Genomic DNA, 14365 nt, shown 5'->3' with positions numbered 1-14365 from the left:
CCACTTACCTGCTCATCTGGCCTGGTGTCATTAAAAATGGCAGACACAGGCTCTGGCATTTGTTGGGCTGGCAAAGTAGCCAGGGTTGGGCCTCATAAAGCTTGAGGTTGGATCTGGGCATTGGTTAGGAGTCATCGGTGATCAAGGGATGGTAAGAGTCTACTAGGACCAAGGACCAAAAGAGCAAGATGTTATTCCTGAAAAGGGGACAGTGGAGGTTGGTGAGATGGTTCAGTGGTTAAAGACACTTGCTGCTATGCCTGATAATCTGAGTTTGATCCCTGGGACCAACATAAAGGAAGAAGAGAAGCGACATCCCCTAGTTATCCTCTGATCGCCCATGTGAGTGCACACACCCACAGGCGCGCGTGCGCACGCGCGCACACACACACACACACACACACACACACACACACACACACACACACACACCACATTAAATAAACACAATAAAAAATTTAAGAGTGATGGTTTAATGGGACCAGCTTTTCCTTGGTCCTTGGGGATGAGGAAAATCTTTTGGAACCTGATAGAGGCGTTGGCTGGGCAGCATTGTGAATGCACTAAAAGTTGCTAAATTATTCACCACAGAGGCTCATTTTGTGTTCTGTGCATCTGAGAGGCTCTCATGCCTAACTCAGGCTTTGGCTCAGAGCACATGCTTAATAAATGTTTATTGAAAGAACGACCTAACATTTACACAGCCCACAAAGCCCTTTGTTATACATTGGCTCATTTTATCCTTAAAGAACCCTCTGCAGTGGGTAGAGGTGAGTGTTAGAATTCTCTTGTTGTGAAGCAAAGCTAAGGCTTAGAGATCTGGGTACACTGCATAGTCTCCCACAGTGAGGAGAGGCGGTGCTGGGATTGGAACTACAAAAACATGTGGTCCCATCTGTGCGCGTAGAACACTGCTCTTTGCAGAATGGGATGAATTAAAGTCTTAGAACTATTTCTGCCCCTTCTTTCAGGACACTTGTTTAATTTTAAGCCTTTTAATCGGCATGTATTGATTATAGAACACCGTGGTTCCATGATGGGATTTTTATACATGTAGGTAATTTATTTTGATGCTGTTCATCCCATTTCCTTCTTGGACTCCTTCAGCCTCCACTGACACACTTATTCACTACTAGCCCCCATCTACTTCCATGTGTGAGTATGCACGTGGATGCTAGTGCGTGCAAGTGAGAGTGTGCGTGTGGATATGCATGCGTGCATATATGTATACATATATGCATGTGTACATGTACATGTATTCCAATGAGCTTTATTAGGCCGCTCTAAGAGCATGGATGAGAGGTTTTTTTTTCCAGGAATGAGGGCAACTTACCTTGGCTACACCACTGAAAAAAATGCCTCTCCTTTTTCCAACTAACTTCTCAGGGAGTGATGTGGGGGGATGGAGTTCATGAACCCTTCCCCCATCTATGATAGAATGTCAACAGGCCCAACCTTATACATATTTTGTGTAGGTGACCATAGCTGAGTTGAGTTCAAGAATGTAACAGCCATACAATACTCAGAAGACAGCATTCTGCAACACCCCAGGCCTTTCTCTGGCTCTTCCACTCTTCTCCATCTTCTGTGATGTTCCCTGAGCCTTGTGGGGGGTGATAGAGAGGCCTTTTAAGGGTATTTATTGCTAAAAATAACTAAAAGTGGTTGTCGCCGGGTGTGGTGGCACACGCCTTTAATCTCAGCACTTGGGAGGCAGAGGCAGTGAGTTTGAAGCCAGCCTGGTCTATCTACAAAGTGAGTCCAGGACAACCAACCCTGTCTTGAAAAACAAAACAAAACAAAAAACAAAAATGAAAACAAACAACAACAAAGGAAAAAAAAAAAAAAGAAAAAGAAAACCAAAACAAAAACAAAAAGTGGTTGTCAAGGCAGGCCTTTGGTGTCCCCGAGTCCCTAGCACATAGCTAGCTAGGTCTTTACTTACTGAGCTAAAGGCACACAGACCTCTCTGTTGGGGGACCCATGCATCTTGGAGCACCAGGGAAACCTGAAAGCTGGTCACACAGGGTCTTTAAAGAGGAGCTGGTGCTGCAATCAAGACTTTTTAGGAGACAAGGGGCCCTCTCCATGCCTAGGTACCACAAGAGGGAGCGCGCGCACACACACACACACACACACACACACACACACACACACGTATATATACGTATATGGCCTCACACACATATGCGTATATACATATGTACATACTTATATATAGATGTGAACACACACACACACACACACACACACTCAGCCAGGTCTGGTGATACAGGACTGTAATCTTATCTACCAAGAAGGATGAAGTAAGACTTAAAATTCAACACCTGCCTAGGCTACAGAGAGACTTCAAGGCCAGTCTCAAATAAAAAAAAAAGGAAAAATAAACAAAAGGATTGAGAATGCAACCTGTAGTAGGGAATTTAAGTAGTACATTTGAAGGCCCAGGTTCAATCCCAGCACACACACACACACACACACACACACACACACACACACACACACACACGTAGTTTCAAAATAAAGACTCATAGCAGGGACTATCAAGCAATGCCAGTCACCAGGAAGTCATTTTGGGTGACCACTGGAGTTCACTTTTGTTTAAAACTTGATTGGCTGGGTATGGTGGCACACACCTTTAGTCTCGACACTCAAGAAGCAAAGACATATGGACCTCTATGAGTTCAAGTCCAGCTGGGGTTATATAGTGAGACTCTGTCTCAAAAAAACCAAACTAACCAACCAACCAAAAAAAAGCTTAAACTAAATTTGCACAGACTGTTACTTCATATGTGTATAATTATAATTAAGTTTTGCTTAAAATATTTGACCTGGTGTCAATAATGCTTTTTTAAATAGAGATTTAAGCTATAGTTATTTTTATTTTATGTGTATGGCTGTTTTGCCTGCTTGTACGTTCGTGCATCACAAGGGTGCCTGGTGCCTCAGAGGCTAGAAGAAGGTATCGGATGCCTGGAGTTGAAGTTACAGATGGTTGTGAGCCACCATGTGGATGCTGGAGACCAAACCCAGCTCCACTACAAGAGCAGCCAGTGCTCTTAACCACTGAGGCATTTTTTTTTTAAGGCCCCAAATGGGACTTTTTGTCTTAAAATCAAAGAACAAACCCACATGATGGAAAAAATCAATAAATTGCACCTTTTGCTGGCATATTGGGTTTATGAAAATCCTCTTACTGGTCCTTGGATAAGTACTAATGTAAGTGATTATTCTAGTAGTCTGTGACCCAAGGCTCCAAGTCCAACCGATACATATACAGAGAGGCCAATGTGGACACAGTTGCACTGTCCTGTCCTTGGAGCAATTCAGTGTCTTATTGCCCTACAAAACTAGCCATATAGTCATAATGAATCTCCATTTCTAAAGAAATTTGAACTAGGGGACTTGTGCCAGTCCCAAAAAGTGTGAGTTCAGTGGAGTGCAACAACAAAGGAAAAAAGAGGGAGAAGAACAAAAAAGTCAATCACACAGAGGTGGGTTCAAAAGTACATCACAGTCGTGTTTCAGAATATACATAATACATGCATACAACACACACACACACACACACACACACACACACACACACACACACACACGTGTGCATGCACGGATGCTTGCATGCACCAGCAGTTACTGATAAAAGAGGCCATGCATTTTAAGAGATTGGGAATGAATACAAAGAAGGGTTTGGAGGGAGGAAAGGGAGAAATAAGGTAATTATACTATAATCTCAAGACTAAAAGGAAAAATATATCTTTAGGTGTGGTGGTGCACACTTTTTATCCTAGGCCTCAGGAAGCAGAGGCAGGCAGCTCACTATGAGTTCAAGGCCAGTGAATTCCAGGTCAGGGATAGCAAGACTACCTCTCTCTCTATATCTATCTGTCTGTCTGTCTGTCTGTCTGTCTGTCTGTCTTAGTTAAGGTTTCATTGTTGTAAAGAGATCATGCCCATGGCAACTTTTATAAAGGAAAACATTTGCCTGGGGCTGGCTTGCAGTTCAGAGGGTCAGTCCCTTCTCATCATGGCGGGAAGCATGGTGGCATGCAGGCCGACATGGTGCTGGAGAGGGGAGTGAGAGTTCAACATCTGGATCTGCAGGCAGTGGGGAAGAGACAGCAGGCCGCTAGGCCTGGCTTGAGCTTCTGAAACTTCAAAGCCAACCCCCGGCGACACACTTCCTCTAACAAGGTCACACCTACTCCAACAAGGCCACATTCCAATAATACAATTCCCTGAATCTATGGGTGCCATTTTCATTCAGATCAGCACACTATCTGCACACACACACACACACACACACACACACACACACACACACACACACACACACCTAAAATCACAAGTCACTGATGGACGTTCAGAGATCTATGCCACAGGGCATACATATTCAAAGTACCCGAACAATCATTATTCATTTATTTCATGATTTTTATAGGAAACCATTTTGCCGGAGGGGAGGGAGTTGGGCTAAAGCAAGCACCATGGGGCTGGTAGATGGGTCTTGGGCAGGGTTGTACGGTCACCATGGCATCCTCAGCTCCTGAGGAGGGGGTGTCTACGTAGGTGCTTACTGCAAGCAGCAGAAACCTGTTTAGGCTGGTGTGATGATTAATAGTCTCAGGTTGACAGTATCCGGAATTACCACTGGGCTTGTCTGGCATTTATAGATATATATATATAGGGTTAATGAAGGTGGGAGACTTGCCTTTACTGTGAGCGGGGCCAGCCCATGAAGTCCTGGGCTACATTCAAAAGGACAAAAGCAACCCGAGCACCAGCCTTCATCTCTTTCTGCTTTGCCTGTAGATACAATGGAGCCAGCAGCCTCCAGCTCTTGCCACCACGACTCCCCTCTCCGCCACCCCCCATGATGGACTCTCAAACTGTGAGCAAAACAAACCTCCATTCCTTGTATTGCTCCGTCAGCGATGGAGAAAGCAACTTATACAGAGCTCCAAGTGAACTCACTCAACAGCTGAAGGGCCGGGTCCTCCGTCCTGCCTCACCCTTTCTGGAGCAGGACGTAGAGGCTTCCTGGGGAGACTTGACAATGTCACCAGTCCTTAGGGCTGTTCCTTTAAGCACAGCTCTTCTGCTCCACTTAGGTGACTATTTACAGTGAGGTCATCTAGCCAAGGTAAGTGGTCGCCATGGATCTTCCAAGGCCCTGTGGGAGATTAGTATTTACGGAATCTGTGCTGTGTGTTCTGTGCTTTGTTGGAACCAGGGATCGTGGGCTTCAACACAGGCCAACTGACCAGACTCTGAGTGGGCTGTGTTGGGAAAGAGCATCTCTTAGAGTCTGACACGCCATGCTTGCTCCAGCTTCATGAACTCGAGCAAGTCCCCTGCCTTTTGGGACTCAGCTCCCTTCCTTTGAGAACCTGGAACTGGGGTGCTACAGTAGGGTCCCCCCCAAGCTGGATGTCCCGACGATGCACAGGAGATGATACAGCCCAGCTCTGGCCAGTGCTAACTGCTCAGTAAGAGACGGCTGATGCCAAGGGCTGCAGCGATAGCCCAGGAGGGAAAGTGTTTGTCAGGCAAGCATGAGGACCTGAGTTCGGATCCGCAGACCATCTAAAAGTCTGGGTGTACACACCTGTAATTCCAGCACTTGGGAAACAGAGACAGGAGGCTATCTGGGGCTTGCTGGGCTACCTGTGTTCAGTGAGCGATCTTGTCTCAGAAATGTGCTAGAAGAGGACACCTGACATTGACCTTTGGCCTCTCCATGTACTGGCACACCCACACCCACAAACAGGTATACCCGAACAACACACCATTGAGACCATGAGGGAAAAAGAAAGACAGAGAGAGCAAGTCACATCCTAGCCTCTCTCAGGCAGCCTCCTTCGTCAAGGGGGCTCTCTCCCATCTTAATCCAGAATTTACCACAAACCTTGCCTCAGGGATGGCCTTTTCACAGGGCTGGGCTTCTTCTAGGCTCATGATTCTCTGATGAGCAAACTACCCTAAACTGGAATGCCCAGAGGAAGAGACGGACTCTGTCTGCCCTCCTACCCTCATGAAGACTTCCTCAAATATAAGTGGTCTCTGACGAGAGGGAGTCTGGCAGGTCTTGTAAAAAAGCAAATTGCTGTTTTCATTGCTAATGACCACAGGAAGTAATTTCTAGACTCCTGTCTTGAAATCCTAGTCTATCTGTAGACTTGAACTTTCTTTCCATCATTCACCCAAGGTCTGGGCCAGCACCCAGAAGGACCAGGTCTTGCTTTCTTGGCTCTTGTTTAACAAGGCACCTGCCCTCCTTCAGGGCTGCTGGCTAGGCCAGAGATTTCAGGCACTTTAGATATATCATCTCTTACAATCCCACAGAAACCTCGTGAGGGAGGTCACGGTCTCTCCACTCTACTGTACCTCAGAGAAGGTAAGCGGCTAGTCCAAGATCACACAGCTTGCAAAAGCCCTAGCTGGGATTTGAGCTCGGCACTGGCTACATTCAGAACCTCAGCTGTGGTTTCTTCATTCTCTGAGGGAAACAGGCACTGTTCTAGGAGCTACAGGCCAAGGTGACCACACTGCGACACACAGGCACCTAAGAGCAAGAAAAAACAAACAAACAAAACCAAACAAACGTGAAGCGTAGACCTAAATCAGCAAGGCACCTTATTGGCACTCTGACGATGTCAAGAGTCTGATCCAGCTGCTGCTGAAGAGGCCTGGAGTGTTCTCCACGTGAGAAGGGGTGGTTGACTGAATAAGATGGATTACAGAGGGGGCTGGAGAGATGGCTCCACAGTTAAGAACACTGTTGATTTGCAGATGAGCAGGTTCAGTTCCTCCTCACTCAGAGGAGGTGGCTTACAACTGCCTGCAATGTCAGATCCGGAGCTGATGTCCTCTTCTGGCCACTTCAGATTCCTGCAGGCAAGTGATGTGCACGTGTGTGCTTGTGCACACACACACAGACACAGACACACAGACACAGACACACACACACAGACACACACACACACAGACACAGACACACACACACAGACACATACACACATACACACACACACAGATATACACACACACACAGACACAGAGACACACACACACACAGACACATACACACATACACACACACACACACACAGACATACACACAGACACACAGAGACAGACACACAGACACACAGACACAGACACACAGACACACACACACATACCATAAATAAACCTTTAAAGAATTGCATTTACAATGTTTATAGGAGAAGCCCTTAATCCACAGAGGAAAACACAGTTTGAATGCATTTTCAAGCTGAGACAACCTTTTCCACACTAATAATTGATAGACTACTCTCAAATTGTTCTTATTTGTTCATTAACGTAAGTCCCCTGAGGGCTCACTAGGCAACACTTTATTAGCCCGGATGAAGTAATATATTTTAAAGTAATAAAATGACATTATTTTAAAATTATTTTTTAATGTGGACTTTCCAGCCACTGACTGCCCCCTCTCATAGGTCTGAATTAGTGAGTTTTAATTGTGTGTAAAAAAGCAATAAAATCATCATTACAAAAATGATGGGGTGCTTCACTCACAGCAGGCACCATGCAGCTCCTTCCACTCTGCCTCGCTGAGCCCACACAGTGGGCACTGCACACCCTGGCTGCAGGGCCAGTGGGCTTGGCTGGGGGGTCCTCATCCAGGGCCCATGCTTGTGAGTGTTGTAGTGAGGGTAAAGGTTGGGTTTAGCATCTCTGAGATCACAGTCTGCCGTACCCATTGGATCGAGCCAGACACGAACAGAAGGCGGCAATGAGTGTGAATTTTTTTCTTTCATGTATAAGTATATGTAATATACATGTCAGGCATGTATACATGTGTTTCCAATGTGTGTAGGTACATGTGTATGTGTGGTACATGTACATACACATGTGTGTGGCTGGTGGGCCTGTCCATTGAACCCAGAGCTCTCTGACTGGGCTTTTTGTTGTTGTTGTTGCTATCTGGCTTGCTGTGTCCCCCCCCCCCCCCTTCCCGCCTTACAAGTGCTGGAATTGCAGGGTGGGGCTGCCATGTCTGCCCGGCTTTCACATGAGCAAGTGAGATGATTTATCCAGTGAGCCACATCCCTAGTCCTGATGGTTCATACTGATTGTCACCTTGCAGGATCTACAGTCACCTAGGAGACAAGGTTCTGGGCAAAGCCTGGGATCATCTAGACAAGGTCCTTTATGGGGCAAAGACTGCCCTTAAGTAGGGCTGCACCACTTCAGGGACTGGAGGCCGAGACTAAAGAAACACAGGAGATGAGCTGAACAGCAGCATCGCAGGACCTCTGTTCCCTGACTACTGTGGGCACAGTGTGACCGTGCATGCCTTCCCTGACGCAGTGGGCTGGACCCAGAACAAAACCTTTCTCCCTTAAGTTGCTCTTGTCAGGTATGCACACATAGCAGCAAGATAAGTAATCAACACAGCTGCTAAGGCTGACTCTTTGGGCCCCGTAGACCGGGGTTGACAAAGACAGCCGACTACGAAAGAATAGAGACACGCGTGAGACAAACGCAGCTTTCCGTGGTCTAGTGCGGAGTCGACACCTTGGGCCAAGTGGTTGCAGGTGTGTGCTTGGTGGTCACACAAGGCCCGTGAGAAGGAGTGTGGTGGCCAGTTTCATGTGTTGACTTGCACACGCTACAAGGACCGGTGGCTTTAGTCAGACACCAGCCCAGATATTGCAGTCGGAGTAGTTCATGACCAAGACTGACATTTAAATCAATCAAGCCCATTGCTTATTTCTTTGTAGGAGGGTCTCACTCCAACGGCTGAAGGCCTTAAGAGTGAGTCTGAGGTTTCTTAAAGAAGAGAGAATCCTCTGGTCCCCAGCATAGACATCTAGTGTGTTTCTAGGCTGGCACGGTGAAGTTGACCTAGAGACTGTGATCTACAGCAGGGGCACCTTACCCTTTGCCTTCTCTGGGACATAATGGCTGATGAAGAGTTGTCTCGAGCTACACTTAAGTACAGGGACATCCTACCCATGGCCCAGGCCTTGCTAGACCGTGGCTGTGCTTATTTTACACAGCAGCAGGCACAATGACATCATTTACAAAGTTCGTGCTTGAGAATCATGCACCCAAGTTACAAAAATTGCAACAGAGCCCACTTCATACTATTTTAAGTAAGTTTAAAGTTTCATCCTGGCCCGCATGAGCTGTTAGGCTGGTTGGACACACGTGTCTACATTGTCTTCCCAAAACCTTTAGGCAGTGGCCTGCTCTGCCGACACCGTGTGGAGCCAGTTCACGACCGTCTCCCCTTTTCCATTTTGGCCCCCTTCTTTCTCTGCATATGTAAATCTGTGCACATGCTTACACACTTGCACATAGGCACAAACACACACATGCACACGCACGCACACACACACACACACACACACACACACACACACACACACACACACCCATGCATGTGCCTTTCATTTCTAACTGTTTTACTTTGTCTGGGTTCTGTGACTCTTGGGGACCCTGAGTAGGGCTGGCCTAGGGAGGCTATTTTTCTTGTGAGTAGTTCTGACTTTGAGCTATAAGTTGGGGATGCTGGAAGCAGCTTCTGCAGGGAGACCCATGACGCAGAGGAGTCTGCCTAACCAGCAGCTCTTTTCTGAGACAGGGGTCTCACTAGGCAGTCCAGATTGGCTGGAACTTTAAATCCTCCTGCCTCAGCCTCCTGAACGTGGGATCACAGATGTGTGCTACCATGCTGGCTCGCTAGCAGGCTTTTGTTGCTGTAAGCCATTCCTCTAGGTTGTCTATCAACAAGACATACTCTACTGTATTTTGATCTACCTGAGGCAGAGGAATCATGCTTTTTTTTTTTTTTTTTTTTTTTCTCTTGGAAAATGAATGGAGGGGCTGATGTAAACTGGGGTAACCCAATGGAGGAATAGGTGAGATGCCCCAATTCTCCTCCCAGCCTGGGTGCCATCCTCACACTATGGCCCTGGAATGCCAAACAGTAGAGGGCACCATAAGCCTGTTTCTGTCATGACAGCTTGTTTTGGTGGCATCAGGCATGTGTGTGGGCGAAGGTGGTACTGCTGCTGTAGGAGGTGGCACTCAGTCATAAACAGGGAAAGCTCAGGCCTGCTGTTGTGTTGTCACCATAGTTTAGGACAAGTGGCTGTATGAGTCTGATTTACCACCAGAGAACACCTGGGACCAGGATCTGGAGGCGTGGGTCACCATGGCTTCTCAAGAGCGGGTCTTACTTAAATAGATGAGAAGTCACTTTCTCTCTCGGACAACTGTATTTCACAGCCATACATCAAGCCTGGGAGGGCAAGCTAGGAGCCTTAATAAAGCGGGGCATAGTGTACCACAAGCCAGGGTGCCTGGCACAGTGATGAGGCTGTCTTCCAAGGCTTCTTCTCTCCAGGACCTTGAGTTCTATCATCTCATTTCTGCCCACTTACTGCCTTGCTTCCACCTCTGCACAATGTCCTGGTTTGGGGAGGAAGGAAAGGAAGGATATTGGAGAGGACGGCAAGAGGCAGTAACAGTTTTTATGGACAGATGCTGCTGAGGGTGGGGTGATGCAGGGGTGGGGCGATGGTGTGGGATTGAGAGCTTTATCTGTGCTCTGTGCTATGTGTGATCTGCTGAGCTTTGCCCTCCCCCCCGCAAGGGCTTCAATATCTCTCTGCAAAAAGGGGCTCAAGGTCAGATGAGTTTGGACTCCTTTATGGTTCTTACACCTCTAAGTCCTTGTGTTGAGGGTCAGGAGCAGGGAAAAGGGTAAGCCAGGGGGCTCGGAGAGTTGTTGGCCAGCTGTGCTGTTGTGCCAGGAGTCGTTCCAGGCCCTGCACCTGCTTAGTTTTCTTTTAGCGTTGGCATGTGCTTCTCCACATCACGCAGGACCAAGGTCAGGTGAAATCTGTCACCTCTAGCCCTACTTGGCTTTCTAGTAAGAGAGGTTGTCAATGGCACCATGTTTCCCCCACTCCCCCTTTCTGCCCTCTGTCCGTCACCCACCGTCATTCACCTCCTGGCTGTGGCCCGCCTCACAGGAGCAGGAGGTCTCTCTTCCACAATGTCAGGCATGATCTGTGGGCAGTCACCTGGGGGATGGATGGGGATGGGCTGTGCAGTGGGTTGGGGGGTGCTTCTGTATGGAGTAACCTTGTCACCCTTCCTCCAGGGTGGCCAACTCCTGAGGCTCCAACCTCTTTGTAAGGCCACTCCTGGGTGAAATGGCTGGAGAGGTCTCCTCAGTCCTTCAGTCTGTCTTCCTTGGCTCATGGCCCCTGATGCTTGGGGGTTGTAGTAGGGAGGGAGACCACTTCTCTGATGTCTCCAGTATTTCACCCTTGCGGTCTAGAGTTCTGCAGCGGACACAGAGCTAACCCCTCACTGAATGACTCTCAGATGCCTGCAACGTCTTTAGGGCTCCTGAGACAGGGTGCTGGTGTTTTCTTCCTATTGCCTCATTGGAACCATCCTTCAGTTCTCGTGGAGTGTCTTGTTACACCATCAGGCCCACCCTGCGTCTGGTTATTTATATAGGCTCAGCGGGACGCAAGGCCACCAAGGACGAGGCATATGGAGATGAACTGAATGTGGTCCCTGCGGGGCTGGGAATTGGTGGGCATGAAACCGGGAAGTAAGTGGCTTGCCCTAGCTCTGCTGGAGCCTCCGGAAAGAGCCTGGCCCTGCCTGGGAGTGAGGCAGGGGTTGAGGCTGGGAGGTTGGAATCTGGCCTTTTTGAGTTAAAGCTGAGATCCTCAGAGAAGAGGACCTTCTGAGGCGGGTCAGGTCACAAGGGGGGCACATAAGTGGGCAGGTATGGGGACAGTGGCCTATCTGTGGCTGCACGTGCTTGGCATGGCTGGAGTGAAGGCACCAGAATGGAGATGAGGCTGGAGACTGGATGGGCTTTGGGTGGAGGGAGTAAAGCAAGCCTGGGGGAGGTGTGGGGACAGAGAGGAGCTGCTGCATTGGTCCAGGGAAAGAGGGGGATGTCAGGAAGATGGGGAGTCATGGAGATGTCCCAGGAGGGTGAACGTGAGATGGTGACAGGGAGGAGGGAGGCCATGAGGAGGACTTCCTGTCCCTACCTCTTATAGCTGGTTGCTTGAAGCTGCTTGAAGCCGCTCGTCATAACAGGAGAGAGTAGGGATAGGCAAGGACTCGGTGCTCAGCAAAGATTTATCTAGTGACCAGCTGCGGGGTCTGTAGTGAGAAGTTTTCCTTGTGGAGGACCAAACAATGTCCTCTGCGTCCTTTTAAAGTCCCAGTGATAAACCAAAGTTTGAGTCTATTGAAGTTTGCAGGGAGCCAGTGAGTTTACTGGGCTCGCTTACAGAGCATGGGTGGGGTTGACTGACAGGATCGTGGGTGGCCCCAAAGCAGCTACGCTGAAGTCTTCACCCAGCATGGATGATGGCATTCCCCAAAGCCGCATATGTGGAATACCTCTTCCTTAATCTTAAGCTCCAACTTAACTCCAGACCCCAAGGGTGAGTGCAAACGGGGCAGAACCACATACAACTGGTGGGAAGAGTTGGGGCACACTCAGGAAAGGGTCCCATGACCCCCCTAATTCACTCCTACGAAGGACTGTCTAGACTGAACAAAGCCAGCCATGATACTCTTTAGCAAGCAGGACCAGCTGATCTCCCGAGGTTGGTGGCTGTTTGACTCAGAGGATAGTGCTTTTCAATGGGGCTGAAGGAGTCAATGAAAAAAAAATCACGTTTATTTATTGTGGATGTGCACGTGCACATGCACACATGTGTGAGCCACAGGGCCCATGCAGAGGTCAGAGGACAGCTTTTGAGAGTCAGTTCTTCCATCATGAGGATTCTGGGGATTGCTGTCAGGTTTTTCAGGCTTGGTGGCAGGCCCCTTTGCTCACCGAGCCATCTCTCTGACCTGAAACTTGATTTTAAGGGTGATTTGTGCCTCACCTCTACCATCTCTCTCCACGCAACAAGTGAGTAAAAATGAGAGAAGCAATGGATGGGAGTTTCCAGTTCTTCTTGTGAATCTGGAAATTATGACCCAACCTGGGAAAGGTGTGAGAGCCATTTGGAGCGGCATGGATTCTCATTGGATGGTGGGGGCTCCTTCCCCCACCTCTACCCGAGAGGTTTTCCAAACTCCCAGCCTCACTAGTAAGCCTCTAGGCTAGAGTAGGCACCTAGGGAGCACTCTATGTTGCTATGCTATGGAAGCAAATGCCCCTGCTTTCAGGGCTGGGCAGCTTTGCACTCCAGGCGAAGGCAGTAACCACTGGGCGGGAGGGTGGAAATAGAACGGACTATCCTAATCATCTCTCTATCTGCAAAGCAAGGTTTCCAATTTAATAATCACAGAACTGTCACAAGGATCCTGCGGGATGATAGATCCAAAGGCAGTGTGACGACAAGGAAGCAGGAAGTGTTGTGTGGATGGGATTTTCCTTGTCCATTCATTCCCTCCTGTGTTCCTTTGACAGCGAGTGGCAAAGCATCTCCCCAGGTCCCGTGGTCATGTCTTGCGGAGTATAGAGCAATAATAGAAAGGCTTTAGAACAAGAACCTGCCTTTAACTTGTTCCTGCCTCACCACAGGGGAAGAGAAAGATAGACTCAGGTGGGTTGGCAGGCAGTGCTGTGTTGGGAGGATACCACCTGAACTGAGGTTTGACTCAGGGATGCCTGGGATTTCCCCTTCTGTTTTGGGGCGAGGAGTGCAGAGGCAGTGAGTGTCCTCTGTTACCTGGCAGCAAGGGTACATTGGTTGTTGACTTAAGCAAACGTCAGAGTCCTCAGAAGTGCAGAAGCGGACATAGAGCAACTGCGGCAACCTGTCTTTGACAGAATAGCTCAGAGGTCCCTGTTTATGGATATAAAGGACCTGAGTTTATCTCAGTGCATGAACTTACTTTCAATGAGACTCAGCTTTCCCGTTTGTGACGTGAGGCTCACTGCTTGCTGGCATTCTTGGAGAAGACAAAGTGGGAGCTGTGGGTGGGCATTTCCCCCCCTTGCCCCCCGCTGTCTCAACAGCCTCATGCTGGGTCTCACATGGTTGATGAGGTCTAGCAGGTGTGTCAGCTGCCTTAGCCCTTCCCAATCCTCTCCGACAGAGTACTAGGCTAGCCCCTAAGGCTTCCAGCCTCTCCAAACATGGCCACCAGACAGAATCAGGAAGGGTGTCTGTGCTAGGCTTTGCTTTTGAAGTAGTCAGAAGGCAGCACCAGTGGACATGGAGAGAGGGAGGAGCCTAGGAGTCAGCTTCACCCCCACTTCCTGCTGGCGTCTCTGAGCTTTTTATTCCTTCCCAAGAAAGCCCTGGGGCTTTAGTGTAGTTCCCTCAATAACTGTCTCCTCACTCATTCTGATGGCTGGGGTGGGCTCCTC

Source organism: Acomys russatus, chromosome 14 (assembly GCF_903995435.1).
Source record: "Acomys russatus chromosome 14, mAcoRus1.1, whole genome shotgun sequence".
Lineage (NCBI taxonomy): Eukaryota > Metazoa > Chordata > Mammalia > Rodentia > Muridae > Acomys > Acomys russatus.
The sequence above is the reverse complement of the archived record's forward strand: the minus strand, read 5'-3'. Positions refer to the sequence as shown.